At 52.2% G+C, this 4,078-nt stretch overlaps 1 pseudogene; it reads right to left on the reverse strand.

Moving 5' to 3' along the window:
- Positions 1 to 481: 481 nt before the first annotated feature.
- On the reverse strand, positions 482 to 2,924 carry LOC123809138 (annotated as a pseudogene).
- Between the last annotated feature and the right edge of the window lie 1,154 nt (positions 2,925 to 4,078).

The following is a 4,078-nucleotide window of genomic DNA, read 5'->3' on the forward strand; positions in this document are numbered from 1 at the left end:
AGTTTCCTTTGACAAACAGTAAAGAGAAGGCAGGCAGTCATTAAGCTGAAGTCTCATGGTACATAAGCTAATTGTTGACTTTGCCATCAAAGAAGGAAGATAAAATTTAGTATGATATTCTTCCATTCAGCAAATTGTGGCAAAATCTGTATTTTAAAGTTGGGATAATGTTATGAATTCCCAAACATTTACTGGGAATATTCCTGTTTATCCAAGTATAATCCAGAAAGCCAACGGCACACTGAAAGCCCTTGATATGTCCAGCACTCACTGTGAAAACCTTCTGTTTATTCATCAGTTAACAGTCCTGCTTTCTACTTTTCAATTACATTTTAGAATAAAATCTATGACCATAAACTATGCATTGTTCATTGCTATCTCTTAAAAATGTCATTGCAAGTGCACTGTACATATTATAGGAAAAAAGAAGGTAGCTCAAGACAGATATTTCTGTTTATTCACTCACTGTAGGAGAAGCTCTTCAGCTTGTCCTCACACTCAGGACAGCACTGGTCACTAATGATGACAAAAACGTGCTTTCTGACACATTGTCTTTTCTGAGGTTCAAACATGATTCTTGAATTATTGGAAGGATTGCTCTCAAGCCTTTGTGTTCTTGTTCAAGTTGAAATATTCTTTCCTGCTCCTTATAACCCAGTTGCTCGTTGGTTTCAATGGCCATTGCCACTGCTGCCCCTTCGTTACCTGGTCCACAGGTGCGGAGAGTCCGTGGAGCACTGCCCTTTCGGCTCCATCAGCTGCCTGGCTTGTCTTCTTTTGCTAGCCATGAGCAGCCTAAATATTTGCTCCCCAGACTGAGTTCCACCATAGGTGTTCCCCCAGGGACATCCACAAGTCTTCGTTCTCTCGTTGCAGTTCTCTGATTTGTCTGTTTTCTTGCTGGATTCCCGTAACTAATGGAGACCGAGGCCAATGTCTCAAAAGTTCACTAAGTTCTTGAATTGCTTCCTGATGCTGCATCACCACTTACACTCACTTGTCTGCTTAGTCAGAGATCCTGTTGCATCATCATGATCTATCTCTCTCTCTCTCATTGGGCATCAGCAGGTGCCTTCTCAACCGTGCAGACCCTTTCTGACCACGGCAGGGGCAGTGGGTGTGGCAGCGGGGGCAGCAGGGGCAGCGGAGGCTCGGCCCTTTGCTGGCCTAGGGAGCACCTCCGCCCGGTGGCCTTGAGCAGTGGTCCAACGGCGCTCTGACTTGGTGAGCCTGTCTCGAAGGTTAGCACAGAGGGTTCGAATCTGTCCACAGTGCCTGGCTCATGGCAGGTTTTCAATGAACCATGGTAACACTGGGTGTGGAAGATCTGCTGGGTGGGAACACTCACCAAAGCCAAGTTCTCAATGTCTAAACGGCTCCCAAAGGACTTTGGTGACCTCTCTCTCAGCTGAGCCCCTCAGTCCCATGGCAGGCACATCCATCACCCTCGGAGGTCTGGGCAGCTGTCCCCGGCCAGCCCTGCTCCTGCAAAGCCAGGGGCCTCCTTTCAGCGCCTGGCTTGGCCCAGACAGATCCTCTCCTGGCCCCAACTTCACAGGAAATCAGTCTTTTGAAAAAATTAGTGTTCCTTTCTTTTCATGGTTTGTATTTCTTACTTGTTTTGTTGATAAAATCAACAGAGGCTTTTGCACTCTTTAGGGGTTCAGTGCAGATGGCGATGGTGAAGCCTTCTGCAGTTGCCTTCCTGTGGGGGCCTGTCAGCAGTGTGGTGGGCTCCTCCTCGGGAGTTCTTCCAAGCACGTATGTAAGCCCACATTTATATACAAATCATTGTTACTCTTGAAAAATAAAAACATGCTGGTATAATCATTCACTCATGTGTTCATGCTTTCAGCCCGTGTGGGACATGGCTAGCCTCAGCGCAGTGAAAAGCAAGGCGCTTCAAATTCCTGCCCTCGAGAAATGAGAAACAAGAAATAAATACTAGCACCTGCCCTGGCTGGGTGGTTCTGTCGGTTGGAGCGTCCTCCATACCCCAGAAGGTTCCGGGTTCACTCCCTGGTCAGGGCATGCCTTCCATCCTGGGTCAGAGAGTGTAGGGGAGGCAACCGGTCACTGTTTCTCTCTCACACTGGTGCTTCTCTCTCTCTCTTCCTTCTTCCCTCTCTTGTACTAACATGTGATGGCAGTTGGCAAAGCAGGATAAGGAGTTAGAGGGTGTATTTGTTCCTGCTGTAACATTGCCACAAAGAATAGAAATTAATCCCTTCCAGCTCTGGAAGCCAGAAGTCAGAAACCATTGCTACTAGGCCAAAATCAAGGTCCTGGCAGGGTGGCACACCCTCCGGAGCCTTGGCAGGTCCATCTGGGATTCTAGCTTCTCGTGGCTGTGGCCTTCCTTGGCTCTGGGCCACATTGCCCCGACCCTCAAGGCCAGCACCCGCCCCTCCCTCTGCCTCCCTCTCACAAGGACACACCCGACTGTGGTGAGGGCCCACCCTGAAAGCCCAAGGCAATCTCTCCATCTCAAGATCCTTTACTCAGTTACACCCTCTGCAGCCCTCTGCCCTCTTTGGCCATAAAAGGGAACATTCACAGGTCCTGGGGATTAGGATGTGGACTTCTTTGCGGGTTGGTGAGGGCACTTTTCAGCCTACCTTGGAAAGTGTCTGGGCAGAGGGAAGAGGCAGGGGGAGGGCTGTGGCAGCCTCATCCTGGCACATGGAGAGTGTGCAGATGACCAGGTCATTGCCCAGTTAGTAAGTGAGCGAACAGGCTGCTGACAGGCCTGTGTCCGAGAACAGAAGCATGTGCCACAGCCTGTGACTGAGGACTGGCTACTGTTTCAAACACCTGGACATGAGTAGGAAGGACTGGCTGCAACGCACATTTTCCTGGCTGAAACTGAGGATGAATGGGACTGTCTGCAGCTCGGCAGATACTGGTTTTGCCAGCAGCTCCATGTGGGGCTGCAGGCACCCTCACTTTAACCCTGCATGGTCACCAGTGCGTGAGAGTGTGGTGGCCAGGGAAAACCTGGGACCCACTGATGGCAGGGCCTGACTTTTGTCCTCACTGTGTGGCAGGTACTGTGAAGCCCTCTCCTTCCTGGTCCCTGAGGTCCAACCATGTTCTGGGCCAAGGTCTCAGTAGCCCCATAAGGAGCCCACTCTCCCTCTGGTCTACAATCCAGACTCCACCAGCTTTGATGCCTACTCCCTGGTGCTTTCAGGCCCCCTGGCTCTGCGAGGTTGCCTGCATTCTGGATGCCAACAGGAGCAGGCACAGGCCATGGGGTCAGTGGGCCAGGCCTGCCTCTGACCAGCATCCCTAGGCCCGTTTCCCCAGAGCCCAGTGCTGAGAGGCAGCGGGATTCTCTCAGAGGCTCTGCGCTTGAGATTCATTGCCGTGCTGCCTTCTAGCTTTGCCTGGCAGGTCCGGACTCCTGGGACCACAGTGACTCCCACCAGGGGTCTCTGGGCAATCGTACCACCCAGGCTTACTGATGAAAAGGAACATTCACTGAGCACCTCCAGGGCCTGCACTGCCCCAGCATGTTGCTGATTCTCTCAGCATGCCCTCACAGCTGCTTTATGAACTCATCTTTAAGGGGGAGAAACACTGGGAGGCTCGGTAACACACCACAGTTAGGGGCCAGGAAGCAGTGGGGTTGGGAGCTGTGGCAGGCCTGCCGGTACCCAGAGCTGTCCGTACCCACTCGAGTCCAGACCATTGCCTCTCTTTCCTAGGGCTCTCAAGCCGATGAGGGGGCAGGCTCAGAGCAGGGCTTCACAAATGTGGGGAACAGCCCTGGGGGTAGGGATCTGGGGGCCTGGGCCAGCTGTCCCCAGTGCTAACAGGCTTGGCCAACTTGTCCTTCATTGGCTCCCCTTCCTTGCCTTCTTTTCCTGCAGTGCTCCTGGGGGGCAGGGAGTCACCCCTGACATCCTGGTCTCAGGTCGGCTCCTAAGGGGTTCTAACCTGAGATGTCATGAGCCCCATGGCCAGCCAGCTAGATGCATTTCTGGCCATTCAGTTCGTTGTCTCCTCTACTCCTTAACAGCCCCTTCCTAGCTGGGTAGCTGAGGTGGCTTGCTGAGAGCTGGTCACACAGCTC

The sequence above is a fragment of the Phyllostomus hastatus genome, unplaced genomic scaffold, assembly GCF_019186645.2.
Source record: "Phyllostomus hastatus isolate PE091 unplaced genomic scaffold, TTU_PhHast_1.1 phas_scaffold_55, whole genome shotgun sequence".
NCBI lineage: Eukaryota > Metazoa > Chordata > Mammalia > Chiroptera > Phyllostomidae > Phyllostomus > Phyllostomus hastatus.